Source organism: Papio anubis, chromosome 17 (genome assembly GCF_008728515.1).
Source record: "Papio anubis isolate 15944 chromosome 17, Panubis1.0, whole genome shotgun sequence".
Taxonomy (NCBI): domain Eukaryota; kingdom Metazoa; phylum Chordata; class Mammalia; order Primates; family Cercopithecidae; genus Papio; species Papio anubis.
Window position 1 is genome coordinate 41,433,846 of NC_044992.1, and position 16,074 is coordinate 41,449,919.

Sequence of the window (16,074 nt, forward strand, 5' to 3'; positions counted from 1 at the left end):
CCACATGTGGCTGTTGAGCACTTGAAATGTAACTGGTGGAACTAAAAATTGAAGAACTCAATTTTTAATTTTGCTGTTTTAATGAATGTAAATTTAAGTAGCCAAATGTGTGGCATACTGGACATACAGACATAGTACAGTGTTTTCTAAGCATAACTAACCATTAGAATTACTTCTTGGAGACTTGTTAAAATATAAAACCTCTCTCATTTAACTTATTTAGTAGATATGCAGTGGGTCCTGGGAATGGGTTTTTAATGTATATCCCAGAAAGTTTATCAGATTGGTTAGGGAAACACTCCATTAGGAGATTTCTGAGGTCCCTTCGAGTTCTCACTTTAGCACTGATAATTTAGAATTTAGTGCAATAGAAGTGAGCTCTGGACAAAGTCGGCAAGGTAGCTCTCTGAACTGCAATTTTAGGAAAGTTGCGTAACCTCTTTGAAAGCTTCACTTTCCTCATCTGAAATACGAGGTGAACATCAGCCCTTCCTCCTGTAGTTTCTATAAACCTCCACTCAGATGTTATGCCCGCTGTTTAAAAAAATGTAAGCTGCTATAAAAGATGAGACAAGTCATAAGATAAAATGTTAAGATGTGTTCCCAGGCTTTCCTTTTTTTTCCTTTTTCACTGTGTTTAATTCCTACTACTAGTCTGTTAAAACTGATTGTATGCAATACTCATTAGTTTGTTCAATGTTGTGGCCCAATTATTTGGCCACCATTTGCAGTTTAATTGTAGGACGGGAATATTAAGTCCAATACTTCTTTGTATTTCTGGTGCTAAGCATAATGATTTGTATATATCATTCAATAAATACTGGTTAATATTAGCCAGGTGTAGTGGCTGAAACGCCTGTAATCCCAACACTTTGGGAGCCGAGGGCGGACAGATTGCTTGAGCCCAGGAGTTCAAGATCAGCCTGGGCAACATGGTGAAACCCTGTCTCTACAAAAAAAATAACAAAAATTAGGTGTGGTGGCACACACCTGTAGTCTCAGCTACTCGGTGGCAGAGGTGGGAGGATTGCTTGAGTCTGGTGGGAGACCGAGGTTGAAGTGAGCCATGATTGTGCCACTGGACTCCAGCCTGGGCGACAGAATGAGACTCCATCTCAAAAAAAAAAAAAAAAAGTTTATCATCATGTATTACTTTAAGACTTCTAGGCTTTCAAATTTGCTAGAGGTTATTTTATACACCAGAGAAGTAGCCCCCTTGTGTATATGTATGTGTTTAACCCAACTTTGTTGTTCAGTGGTTATATATCTTCTGAGCAACCAGTTCCAAATATATTTTTTAAAGGTAAACACCAAGAGAATGTTGTTATTTCAGATCAAGTGTTTTTAGGTTATATCAAATCAATATGACATTGAATAAGCTAAGCTGTTTAATTTATTTTCTCACTTTTTTTTTTTTTTTTTTTTTTTTTTTTTTGAGATGGAGTCTTGCTCTGTCGCCCAGGCTGGAGTGCAGTGGCATGATCTCGGCTCACTGCAACCTCCGCCTCCCGGTTCAAGCCATTCTTTTGCCTCAGCCTCCCGAGTAACCTGGGACTACTGGCGAGTGCCACCACACCCAGTTCATTTTTGTATTTTTAATAGAGGCAGGTTTTCACCATATTGGCCAGGCTGGTCTCAAACTCCTGACCTCATGATCTGCTCACCTCAGCCTCCCAAAGTGTTGGGATTACAGGTGTGAGCCACCGCGCCTGGCGCATCTCTATGTTAACATACTAATAAATGATCTTGTTTGATCGTTCAGACCACATTTGCCCTATAGACCCAACTTCAATATGAATTCTATTATTTGGGGTAGAATTGATAGCTGATAATGATCTCAGGGAACCTCTAGGCTACTGCTTGTTTCAGACTTTATTTTGATATAGTCATCTTACTTTTAATTAGCTTTCCAGATTCGTACTTAAGGATTCATAGCTTTCTTCAGGAGAACTGAAAGTCTATTCATGTGAATTTTTTTATTTTATCATACATCCTTCCTGTGTGGTAAGTGATGTTTTTCTTACTTAGAAGAGAGGGAAACTGAGACCCAAGTAATTGCTACATCCAAAGTCATAACAGTGATAGGACTAGAAGTTGAACCCAAAGAGGTAGAAATTTGTATTTCTTGTACATCAAAGAATGAGTTCCTTTTCTCACTGTTGCTTTAAATCTTAAATATTGCTATGTAGAATATTGTCCTCTCCTGTCATTCTCCTGGGTACTTTTCCATTTCTTTAGGTGGGTTATTCAGAATATTACTGGTTTCGGTTTCCTCTTGATTGTATCATTGACATGAATTTATTCTTGCTTGCACATTGAATTTGTGGGAAATAAAAACCCAGTAATCCCAAATCCTTACCATTTGTGTTCGTCATAACAGTAAGCTTAGAAAGAAGGAAGGCATTTCTCTTTACACTGATGAGTTTTATCACTATGCCAGAATGTGCTTTCATCCTCATACTATAATAGAATGAAAAAGAGGCCTGCAGGAGTTAAATAGCTCTTGAGCTCCTACCAAGTTCAGTCATCACAGAGTATGTAGTAATTTCTGTTTTGTACTTTGTGATCTCATGCATACAACATTCAAATATAAGTTTCTAGAAAATACTTGTTCCATAGCTAAATATAAAACTTGGAAAGTTGTTTGAGCCACTGCTCCCAGTGGGTTTGGATAATGAAGAATTGGTTGACTTCTGATGAGTTTATTCATATCTGATGAGTTTATTCATATTGAAATTATACTGTTATTAATATTACTTGGCTGCGTATTTATTGACATCTGCATTTAAGATTTCAAGTGTTTTCTGTCATTTCTCCCAGAGATGTTTAGTTTTGTTGTAACTTTTGTTTGATTATACCAATAAGTTAATGACTATGGGCTGGGCGCGGTGGCTCAAGCCTGTAATCCCAGCACTTTGGGAGGCCGAGATGGGCGGATCACGAGGTCAGGAGATCGAGACCATCCTGGCTAACACAGTGAAACCCCGTCTCTACTAAAAAATAAGAAAACCTAGCCGGGCGAGGTGGCGGGCGCCTGTAGTCCCAGCTACTCGGGAGGCTGAGGCAGGAGAATGGCATAAAACCCGGGAGGTGGAGCTTGCAGTGAGCCGAGATCGCGCCACTGCACTCCAGCCTGGGCGACAGAGCGAGACCCCGTCTCAAAAAAAAAAAAAAAAAAGTTAATGACTATGCGTTTTAATTCCTTTGTAGATTTCATAGGGACGATGGTTTATCTAGGTGACAATTACAGTAGGACAGTGAAGTTATGTCGTGATTTGTGATCTCTTCTTTAATTTTGTCACTATACAAACCTTTTGTTTTATTTTTTATTATAGAAGTGCACCTATAATGTTTAAAAAAAAAATTTTGAAAAGTTAGATTCATCTTCCCATTCTGCTCCCACACTGCTAAAAGTTTAACTGCTCCTAAGGTCTTTCTTAGGGCACATAAAAACAAACATACATATATTGATCTATGTATATGCCAGTGTATGTTGTTCCTTTGAATAAAAAGTGAGTCATACTGTGATATATTTTATTATACTATATATGGTGATTTATTTTTTCCACTCACTATTTTACCTGTTGCTCATCATTCCCCTGCTGATTGTAAGATTGTCTCCAGTTTTTCATTATTATTACATTAGCAAACATCTTTCTACATATTCTTATGTCCTTGTATGTATTATGTATGAGTATTTCTGAAGGACAGATTCCTAAAAATGGAATTACCTTGTCAAAAGGCATAGCCATCTTAAATTTTCATGTGTAATGTCAAATTGCCTTCCAGAAAGATAGTATAAGTTTACCTTCCTACCAAGTGTATATGAGCACTGTTTTTCCCACATATATTTACTGATACAAGATATCATCAATCTCTAAATATATAGCAACTTAATTTTTTAATGTACTATATACTTCATATAAATTAGCTTTTATTTTTATCAAAGTAATACATGCACTTCATAGTACAATAATTAAACAATGCTAAAAGTATTCCCAAAAAATGGTTCCTTGTCCAGTTCAGCTCTGATGAGATAACTACTTTCATTCTTTTAGCTTTTTCATGCAGTATCTATCTCTCTAATTCTAAAGTTTAGGCTTATTTATTTAGTGTATTAATTTTAGACATTAGTGATTTTATAGTAGACAGGGAGTTAGCATAACCCAAATATAAAGCAAGGTTTACATACCTACAGTCATCCCATCTTCCTATATGCAAGACCTTAAATAGTCATCTAATATGATTTGCAGTTTTTCGGGGGTGTTTTTTTTTTTTTGAGACAGAGTCTCACTCTGTCGCCCAGACTGGAGTACAGTGGTGCGATCTCGGCTCTCTGCAACCTTTGCCTCCCGGGTTCAAGTGATTCTTCTGCCTCAGCCTCCCTAGTAGCTGGGTCTACAGGTGCCACCACCAGGCCTGGCTGATTTTTGTATTTTTTAGTAGAGACGGGGTTTTACCATATTGGCTAGGCTAGTGTGGAACTCCTGACTTCAAGTGATCCACCCACCTTGGTCTCCCAAAGTGCTAGGATTACAGGTGTGAGCCACCACACCTGGCCTCAGTTTTATTTTGAAGAGCAAAATGTTCAAGAGGCCACATTACCTGAAACATACTTATTTGATGCTTGTTTTCTATGCTTACAGAGGCTAGCTGACAGAACCAGTATTCGAGGGGGAAAAAAGAAAGAAGGTTAAAATTTAAAAGGTTTTAAGATAGTCCCATGATTTATATTATTAGTGTTCATGGTTGTTATATGATCTTGGGCAAGTTGCTTAGCCTATTTGGGCCACTGCCTCCTGTAAAATGGGAGTAACACTTATAAGGTTTAATACGCTGCTACAGATTTAAGTGCTGAATGTGCCTGACACATACTAAGCATATTACAAATATTATTATAATAACCATAATAGAGTAGTAACAAAAATAGTCCAACATGGCTGGGTGCAGTGGCTCATGCCTGTAATCCCAGCAGTTTGGGAGGCCGAAGGGGGCGAATCACTTGAGGCTAGGAGTTCGAGATCAGCCTGGACAACATGGCGAAACCCCATCTCTACCAAAAATACAAAAATTACCCAGGTATTGTGGCACACACTGTAATCCCAGCCTCTCAGGAGAGTGAGGCATGAGAATCACTTGAACCTGGGAAACAGAGGTTACCATAAGCCAAGATCATGCCACTGCACTCCATCCTGAACAACAGAGCAAGTCCAATATTAGGTTATTGTAGAATTTACAAATAAACTCCTATAGCACAAAATGTGTTTTAAGAGTTCAACTCATAAATTTAGTTTATTTCTCTACCTATAGAGATTTGTCGATTCTTATAGGTAGAGAAATAAACCAAATTCCAACTGCTCCTTATGCTCATTCCTCTGGGTGTTAAGAGTGGGAGAGGGAAGACTTGACAAATTTACTGAAAGAGGTATGGGAGCATGAAAGCCTTAGACAAGGTACAAAGATCCACTCACAGAAAGAGAAAATCCGAAAGAAGTTACAAAACATTGATCACAGGTTTGGAGTTTGATAGTTCACAGCTCTATGTATAGAGAAGAGCTTAACGATAAGCAGTACCAGAATTGGTAGCTTTAAATTATAAGCATTGCCTCATAAGGGAAACATGAAGACTTGGAGACATGGCAGTGAAGAAGGAGGAAGAAGAAAAAATTCTTCAGGAAAAGAAAAAAACTGAACTTAGAGAAGAGGGTGTTCTTGAACTAGCAGCTCTGCCTATGTAACGAACAGAAATAGAAAAGAGCAGGCCACATCCATGCAGAACTATAAGAAAAAACAAACAGGAAATGTGAATCAGCATTTCAACTGATGAAAACTACCCCCATCAAAAACAGCAGGAAAAGGCCGGGCACAGTGGCTCAAGCCTGTAATCCCAGCACTTTGGAAGGCCGAGACGGGCGGATCACGAGATCAGGAGATCAAGACCATCCTGGCTAACACGGTGAAATTCCATCTTTACTAAAAAATACAAAAAAACTAGCCGGGCGAGGTGGCGGGCGCCTGTAGTCCTAGCTACTCGGGAGACTGAGGCAGGAGAATGGCATAAACCCGGGAGGCGGAGCTTGCAGTGAGCCAAGCCGAGATCCGGCCACTGCACTCCAGCCTGGGCGACAGAGTGAGACTCCGTCTCAAAAAAAAAAAAAAAAAAGAAAACAGGAAAAAATTGACATAGTGCTCCAAGTGAAATTAAACATCCTGAAACCAATGTTGAGAGATTTGAAAAATGAAATTAAGAAATATTCTGAAACAAATATAAAACTCGGAACAGAAAGGAACAAAAAGCATTAAGAAATGAACACAAAGTAGATTAAACAGAAAAATAGAAGATGAAATGATAACCAGTAATGAAGTTTTAACATTCCCACAGGACAAAATTGACCAAGTTGAAATGGGAGATGGATCCGAAGTTTACTGTATATAATTGGTGTCCTTAAATATTTAAAACTATAATCCAAGAAAACTTTCTGGAAGTGAAAAGAGATCTGAATCTAGACCTCAGAAGTTCATACCAGAAGGCACACTTAAAGATACTTCCGGCCGGGCGCGGTGGCTCACGCCTGTAATCCCAGCACTTTGGGAGGCTGAGGCGGGCGGATCACAAGGTCAGGAGATCGAGACCATGGTGAAACTCCGTCTCTACTAAAAATAGAAAAAATTAGCCGGGCGCAGTGGCAGGCGCCTGTAGTCCCAACTACTCGGGAGGCTGAGGCAGGAGAATGGCGTGAACCCGGGAGGCGGAGGTTGCGGTGAGCCGAGATTGCGCCACTGCACTCCAGCCTGGGTGACAGAGTGAGACTCCGTCTCAAAAAAAATAAAATAAAATAAGATACTTCCTAGTAAAGCTGTATGACTGTAAAGATGCAAAGAATTCTCAGGGTTTCCAGGCAAAGACGTGACATAAAGGCAAGAGAATTAATTAGCCCATTGTCAGATTTCTCAAAAGCAACGTAACAAAGCAAGACAGCAGAGCAGCATGAGGAAAGTGACTGCTAGCCAAGGATTTTATATCCAGCTAACTGTTGTTCAGGTATTAAGACTGCAGAACAACAGTTTTAATATGCAAGAACTCAGGAAATACTCTACTTGTTTACCCCTTCTGAGGACACTCGAAAAGGATGACTTTCATCTAAAAGAGATAGTTGGGAAATTTCCTACAAAAAGACTGTGACAATAAGTATTTCAGATATCTTTTTGAACTAAGATTAAAACCAATAGTGGGGACCTAGAGAATAGAGTAGTACATAAATGTTATACGTTCTGACAAAGCAGAAAGAATGCAACTGAAATATAAGGGGATGGGAAAGGGAAAGAAAAGGAAAAACTAAAGCCATGTGTGGTGGCTCACACCTGTAATCCCAGCACTTTGGGAGGCTTAGGTGGGTAGATTACTTGAGCCCAGGACTTCTAGACCAGCCTGGGCAACATAGTGAGACCCAGTCTCTACAAAAAAAAAAAGTTTAGCCAGGCGTGGTGGCTCATGCCTGTAATCCCAGCTACTCAGGAGACTGAAGTAGGAGTCTCATTTGAGCCCAGGAGGTCAAGGCTGCAGAGAGCTGTGTTTGCCTAACTGCACTCCAGCCTGGGCAACAGAATGAGACCCTGTCTAGAACTGTTCTTTTCAGAACTAGAATAAAGAAGGGCCGGGCGCGGTGGCTCAAGCCTGTAATCCCAGCACTTTGGGAGGCCGAGACGGGCGGATCATGAGGTCAGGAGATCGAGACCATCCTGGCTAACACGGTGAAACCCCGTCTCTACTAAAAAAATACAAAAAACTAGCCGGGCGAGGTGGCAGGCGCCTGTAGTCCCAGCTACTCGGGAGGCTGAGGCAGGAGAATGGCGTAAACCCGGGAGGCGGAGCTGGCAGTGAGCTGAGATCCGGCCACTGTACTCCAGCCTGGGCGACAGAGCAAGACTCCGTCTCAAAAAAAAAAAAAAACAAAAAACAAAAAAAAAACAGAACTAGAATAAGATTAATTACTGTAGTTGAAATAATATGAGGGAGTCAGAGGCTACCATCTAAAACTGAAAGACCAAATAGAAAAGATTAGGTAAGAAAAAAGATACGACATACTATAAAAGCTATTAATATAAAGGTAAGCATATTAGGAGGACTTTCCAAAATACTGAGAGAAATTTTTTAAGGGACAAAGAAAATTATGATGGAATAGGAAAAAAGTGTACAGTACATAATGCACACCCTAATGATAAAATATGTGGAGAATTGAGAGCAAACATAAAGGCCAGGACAAAGATGTACCAGGCAAATAGAAACCCCAAGAATCCAAGACTGGCGATACTGATAGCAAAGTAGAATTCAAACCAAAAAAAGCATTAAATCAGACAAAAGAGAACAGTTTATAATGCTAGAAACCATGATTCACAACAAAGAATAACAGTTAAGTATGTACCAAATAACACAGCAACAATCTGTATAAAGCAAAATCTGTATGAAGTATAAGAAGAAATAAAAAACTAAAATCAGAGGACTTTGACACTTAGCACAAGATGTAGTAGATAAAAAAAGGATATAAAAGATCTAAATAATATAATGCAAATCTTCAAGTATATCCCTAATAAGAATATACTGTTTCCATCCCACCCACCCCCACCCCCGGCTCCCAGGCTGGAGTACAGTGGCATGGTCACAGCTCACTGCAGCCTTGACCTCCCCGCCTCAGGTAATCCTCCCTCCTCAGTCTCCCAAGTAGCTGGGACCACAGGTGCACACCACCATGCCCAGCTAATTTTTTCTTTTTGCTTATTGTAGAGACGAAGTCTCTCCATGTTGCCCAGGCTAGTCTCAAACTCTTGGGTTCAAGCAGTCTTCCTGCCTTGGCCTCCCAAAGTGCTGGGATTATAGGCGTGAGCCACCATGCTGGGCCAGAGAGTATGTTCTTTTTAAACACAGAATATTCACAAAAAAATTGTCCATCTATTAGAAAACCATTAGTAGGTCCCATACAAGAAAACAAAAACCCAAAAAGCAAAAGGACATTGCACTTCGTCTTGAAATTAAGAAACCTTGTATTATGTATTCACAGAAAACCTTGTATAAGAATTTGTGTGGCACCTTTATTCGTAATAAAATCTGGATGAAGAAAGGGTAAGCTGATACATTGACAAATATTACTCAGCAGTAAAAAGAAACCCTTTGTACATGTAACATGAATGAATCTCAGAAATACTATGCTGACTGGAAGAAATTAGACACAAAAATATCCATGCGATTTTATGCCATTTATATAAAATCTTAAATATATACAAAATCTAGCCAAAGCTGATAGAACTCAGGATTGAGGAGAGCTTGAGTGGGAAAGGACAGGAAAGAGCTTTCTAGAGTGACAGAAAAGTCCTATATTTGGATAAGTGTTTAACAGCATGCCTTAATTTTAAAACTTTTTAACGGGTAAGAGGGAAACACAAATTGCAAAGTTTCTGGAAAATGTTGATAAGGAAAATACTACATAATACTACCTACCAGAATCTGTGGAATACATTTAAAGCAGTGAGCAGAGGAAAATTCATAGCCCTGAAAACTTACATAAATGAAAATAAATTCCCAATTCAGAAATGAACAAAGTAAACCGAAAGCACAAGAAAGGAAATAAAGATAAAAGTAGACGTTAATGAGTTAACAGAAAAACTATACATGTAGATGATGAATCAATCTTGGACTCTTGAGGGAAGAGTCACATAATAGATAAGTCACTAGCTAATTTAACCAAGTGGGGAAAGGGAGAAAGCACAAATAAAATTTTAAGAAATGACGACGGGAAAATAACATTGGATACAGAGGAAATTGAGAACTATTTTAATACAGAACTATTTTGCACACCTCTGTACAAATACATTTCAAAACCTAGATGAAATGGATAATTTCTTAGGAAAATACAGTTTAATAAAATGGAGCTCATTAGAGATGAAAAGAAAATAACACCAATTTTCCTAGAAGAAATAGAAATTTGTCAAGGAACCATCCCACCAAACACCAGGCCTAGGTGGTTTCACAGGGGAATTCTACCTAATCAGATATTCCCGATGCTACATGAATATAGAAAATGGAAAGCTAATTATTTTTATGACGTAAGAGTAATACTGGACTGTGCGCAGTGGCTCACACCTGTAATCCCAACATTTTGGGAGGCCAAGGTAGGAAGATCACTTGACCCCAGGAGTTTGAGATCGGCCTGGGCAATTGTTGTGAGACTTCAGCTTTACAAACAACTAAAAAATTAGCTGAGCACAGTGGTGTGTGCCTGTAGTCCCAGCTACTTGGGAGGGCTGGGGTGGGAGGATCACTTGAACCCAGGGGTGTTGAGGCTGCAGTGAGCCAAGATCATGCCACTGCACTCCAGCCTGGGCAATAGAGCAAGACCCTGTCTCAAAAAAAAAAAAAAGTAATACTGATTTCTTAACCTGATAAAGATAGCTCAAAAAGTGAAAATTACAGAGATACCACATACAGATACTAATGGAAAACTATTATTGTGCAGTCTCTCACACCATATTATAAAAATATGATGAGTGAGTTTTATACCAGGAATACGAGGATGATTCAGTATTTAGAAATCTATTTATGTAATTCACCATATTAATCGGTCAAAAGAGAAAAAGTTGTGTTCTCTTTATAGAAGCTGAAAAAGCCTATGACAAAATTCAACACCTGTTCCTAACAGAAACCTTTCAGAAAATATGAATGGATGAATACTTCCTTAACACATAATATTTTTATTTTTATGAATACACACTTATGCACATGTACATAGCCTTAACCCTAAAGCCAGAATCCTATTAAGAAACACCACAATCAAGAATAAAGTAAGGATGCCCATTTTCTCCATGACTTAACATTATACTGGAAATATGAGCCCATACAGATAGAAAAGAAAACAAATGGCCGGGCACGGTGGCTCACGCATGTATTCTCAGCACTTTGGGAGGCTGAGGCGGGTGGATCACCTGAGGTCAGGAATTCGAAACCAGCCTGTCCAACGTGGTGAAACCCCGTCTCTACTAAGAATTTTTTTAAAAAAAATTATCCGGGTGTGGTGGCACGCGCCTATAGTCCCAGCTACTCAGGAGACTAAGGTAGGAGAATCGCTTGAACCCTGGAGGCGGAGGTTCCAGTGAGCCGAGATTGCGCCAATGCACTCCAGCCTAGGCAACAGAGTGAGACTCTGTCTCAAAAAAGAAATTAGAGACGTAACAGTGGAAAAAGAAGAAAAGATTCTCTGTTAGTGACATGATTGTTTATCTAGAAAGCCTTAGAAAATCAATGACAAAACTACCTTCAAACAATTCAGCGAGGTAGGATATAAAATAATAAACCTTCATGTAGTGAGAAAATAACCAGTTAAGAAAATACAACAAAAGAGAAGATGACAATAGCAACAACAAAACATAGATTGAGCATTCCTAATCCGAAAATCCAAAGTCCAAAATGCTCCAAAATTTGAAACTCTTTGAGCATGGACATGATACCACAGATAAACCACATGGCAACTGAGTGACACCTTTGCTTTCTGCTGGTTCAGTGTACACAAACCTTGCTAAATGCACAATTTTTTTTTTATACTGTATAAAAATATCTTCAGTTTATGTATATAAGTTGGATGTGAAACAAACAAATTTCGTGTTTAGACTTGGGTCTCATCCCCAAGATATCTTATGTGTATGCACATATTCCAAAATCTGAAATGCTTCTGGTCCCAAGCATTTTGGATAGGGAATACTCAACCTGTAATTAAATTCCTAAGGATTTACTTTTTAAAAACGTGTTAAAAACCTATGTGAAGCAGGCTATATAAAACATTCCCAAAAGACACAAAGCAGACTTGAACAAATGGAAAGACATCCATTGTTCTTTAGACATATCAAAATGTCACTTTTTCCCAAGTTAATTCGAAATTTAATGAGATCCTAATATAAAGACTGATAACTTTTTGGTATAGAGTTGAACTATCTAATACTGAAATGCACTTGGAAAAATAAACATGCAAGAATGTAAAAACATTAAGAGATTTTTGAGGGGGTTTCTAGCTCTGCGAGATATCAAAATACATTCCAAACCCTTAATGATTCAGAAAGCAAGACATTGACAAAAGAATAGACAGACCAGGGAAATAGTGTGAAATCCAGAAATGGACACAATTACATATGGAAACCTAGCACTTAAAGTGGTATTTTAAATCACTGAGACAAAGATGGACAGTTTGATAAACGATGTTGGTACAACTAGATAGCCATTTGGAAAAAATATTAGAGCTGTTCTTCATGCCATACATAATAATACAGTCCAGACACATCAGATCTAAATATAAAAACTATACAAATGCCAGGAAAAAATATGGGAAAATTTTTCTGTACCATGCTTCAGGAAAAAGTTTTCTGACTCATGATCAAGGTACAATGAAATAAAATACTGATAAATTTTGCTACCTAAGATATTTTAAATATATGGGGAAAAACTTCATGTGCAAAATCACAATTTTCCATACATACAGATAAAGGGTAAATGTAAATTTCTCAATGCCAAGAACTTTGAAGAAAATTAAGACTAAAAACCCTAAAGAAGAAGAAAGGTAGAGGTAGGCACATAAAACCACAAAAAAGAAGATAAAATCCTCTAGGGCCGGGCGCAGTGGCTCACGCTTGTAATCCTAGCACTTTGGGAGGCCGAGTCGATCAGATCACGAGGTCAGAAGATTGAGCCCATCTTGGCTAACACCGTGAAACCCCGCCTCTACTAAAAACACAAAAAATTAGCTGGGCCTGGTGGCACGCTCCTGTAGTCCCAGCTACTCGAGAAGCTGAGGCAGGAAAATCGCTTGAACCTGGGAAGCAGAGATTGCAGTGACCCGAGATGGTGCCACTGCACTCCAGCCTGGGCGACAGAGTGAGACTCTGTCTTTAAAAAAAAAATGCTCTGTAAAACTGCCCTGAGTGCCCAGATCTTGGCTTTCAATACCAGTTCTTTGCTAATAAGGACTAGAGTTCCTTGGAAAAATTATTGATTTCAGGGCTGAAGCAACATAGGTATAAAATGAGCCTGGAATATCTTGATATGCAAGAAAGTAAGGAATTCCTCAAAATACAGATGGAAGTATGTCAAAAGGACATTAGGAGGCCTGGCTTAGTGGGTCACGCCTGTAATCCCAGCACTTTGGGAGGCTGAGTCGAGCAGATCACTTGAGGCCAGGAGTTCGAGACCAGCCTGGCCAACATGGTGAAACCCTGCCTCTAGTAAGAATACAAAAATTAGCCTGGCTTGCTGGTGCACACCTGTAATCCCAGCAACTCAGAAGGCTGAGGCACAAGAATCACTTGAACCCAGGAGGCGGAGGTTGCAGTAAGCTGAGATCACGCCGCTGCACTGGCAACAGGGGGAGACTGTCTCAGGAAAAAAAAGGCACACAAGAACGAGTTCATTGTGGCCAAATCTGGCATATTTCGAACCCCAGAATAAGAATAGTGATGAATGATAAACCACTGGGAAAAAAATAGAAGTTAGTGAATTCATACTGATAATGAATAGGTAGGTATGTCAATAAAAGGGGATGATGACAATATTTCTTGCTGACTGATAGAAAAAAGTGCTGGGGTTGGGAAATCGTTTTGCAGCCACCATATTAATGATTGGTTTGGCACAAGTTATCATTAGATGCCAAATTTAAGAATGGCGGTGAGACTTCAGTGAGAAACAATGTGATCGTATTTCAAAATGTGTCCCTGAGGTTGCTGTTGGTTGCAAGGAGAAATACATAGTATACAGTGGAAAACTGGACTACACCTTAAAAAAGTAATCAAAATTAACATCACTAGTGAGAGACAGATAGGAATCTTGTGACTCTGGTTACGATATCCTGAGGTCAAATGTAGTATTATGGGGTACATAACCAGAGTCTCCTAAGGACACAGGCACATCAGATGAACCTCAAATGAGAAGCATTCTGTTAAGGGTGAAGGGGCTTGCTTGCATTCTTCAAAAAAAATTTCAAACCAAACATGTCAGTGTACACCTGTAATCCCAGTTACTCAGGAGGCTGTGGCGGGAGGATCGTTTGACACCAGGAGTTTGAGTCCAGCCTGGGCAACGTAGGGAGACCCTGTGTCTAAAAAAAATTAAAACTAATCTTCCAGATTAAAGGACACTAAAAGATAAATATGACTTTTTAATTTTCATGTGATCCTGGTCCTGAAGGAGGAAATGCTATAAAGACATTTGAGTCAGTTGGAATGTGTATGGTGAATTAGGGGTAAGTATCATATATTGTCAGATTTCCTAAAACTGATAACTATACTCCAGTTACAAGAAAATGTTTTTATTCCAAGGAAATGCACTTTGAATTATTTTGGGATATGTAACTTTCAAATTATTCAGAAAAACTATGTGTTTAGAGAAGAAAAAATGGGGTAAAATATTAGTAATTGGTGAGTTTGAGTAGAGTACACAGGACTTCATTGTATTATTCTTCCAACTTTCCTGAAAGTTCAAAGTTATTTCCAAATAGCTTTAAAAAAAAAAAAACAGTGACAACTGTACTGGCATACCATTTTTCATCCATCATTTTGGGAAAAATTCAGACACTTGACAATACATTCCCAGTGCCTCTGGGGAAACAAGCACTCTCAATATTGCTGGTGCAAATGATTACATTTCTTTTGAGTGGAATTTGGCAATGTCTAACAAAATTACATATACATATATCCTACCCAGCAATCCCATTTCTGAGAGTATACCCTGGAGGTATACCATGCACAGTGTAAAAACACAGATACATAAGTTTGCTGCAGCATATTTGTAATTGCAAAACGTTGAAAACTAAATGTTGAAACAAGAAATTTATTGAATAAACATTCACAATGGAGTACTATGCAGCTGTAAGGATAAGGAAGATGTCAGTGCACTGAAATGGAATGATTTCCAGGATGTATTTCTAAACTAATAAAAACAAAGGACAGAGGAATATAGTATGTGACTTTTGTGTAGGAAATGGAAATAAGAAAACATATGTATACCTGTACATATTCTGTTTACTTTTTCAAAATGTACACAAACAAGAAGGATGAACCAGATAGTGATAAAGTTGGTTACCTGCTTAACAGGGTGGGTGGTGAGGCAGGGAAGGAAATGACATTCTTTGAGTTACACCTATTTGTATAGTTCTTTATTTTTGCAAGAAGGATGATCTTTCCAGTAGTCCCCCCAAAAATGAAGTTAATCCAATAAGGATGATGGAGGAGACTAAAAACCAAAAGCAAACCAATTCTAACTTATCTCAAGTCAGTAACAACCACATTGAAATAAATAAGCTAATCCAAGTAACATTTGTACTCAGTAGTCAGTCTAGAGAGAAGTGACTGCAAAGAAATACTGAACTCTTAACAGTTTTTTTGTAGTGGTATGCTGTAATGCTTCTGTAACTATTTAAATGTCTAAAAGGGTTGAGCAAATGAGTAGATAGGTTTTATTAAGAGCCAGCATTCTGTTGAAAAAGACAAATGTGAAGTGTGGGAAGGTGAGAAAAAAGCCCTTGTGGGGATGGCTTGGAATTGGGGATTTAAGTGTGAACTCATAGTTTTTGAAAATACATGTGTGTATACATATGTCACATACGTGTGTGTATATATTCTTTGTCCATCCAATAAGGATGATGGAGGAGACTAAAAACCAAAAGCAAACCAATTCTAACTTATCTCAAGTCAGTAACAACCACATTGAAATAAATAAGCTAATCCAAGTAACATTTGTACTCAGTAGTCAGTCTAGAGAGAAGTGACTGCAAAGAAATACTGAACTCTTAACAGTTTTTTTGTAGTGGTATGCTGTAATGCTTCTGTAACTATTTAAATGTCTAAAAGGGTTGAGCAAATGAGTAGATAGGTTTTATTAAGAGCCAGCATTCTGTTGAAAAAGACAAATGTGAAGTGTGGGAAGGTGAGAAAAAAGCGCTTGTGGGGATGGCTTGGAATTGGGGATTTAAGTGTGAACTCATAGTTTTTGAAAATACATGTGTGTATACATATGTCACATACGTGTGTGTATATATTCTTTGTCCA

General features: G+C 38.6%; 1 protein-coding gene across 18 annotated transcripts in view; it reads left to right on the top strand.

Moving 5' to 3' along the window:
- The window catches only part of MBTD1 (mbt domain containing 1), an 86,596-nt gene that overhangs the window by 4,236 nt on the left and 66,286 nt on the right, over window positions 1-16,074 (top strand). The window contains exon 3 of one of the 18 annotated variants that reach the window (XM_021929049.2): window positions 14,216-14,270. The exons of the other annotated variants lie outside the window; for them this stretch is intronic. The gene's annotated coding sequence lies outside the window, so the exon portion shown is untranslated. The remainder of the gene's footprint in view (window positions 1-14,215; window positions 14,271-16,074) is intronic. 18 annotated transcript variants of the gene reach the window in all.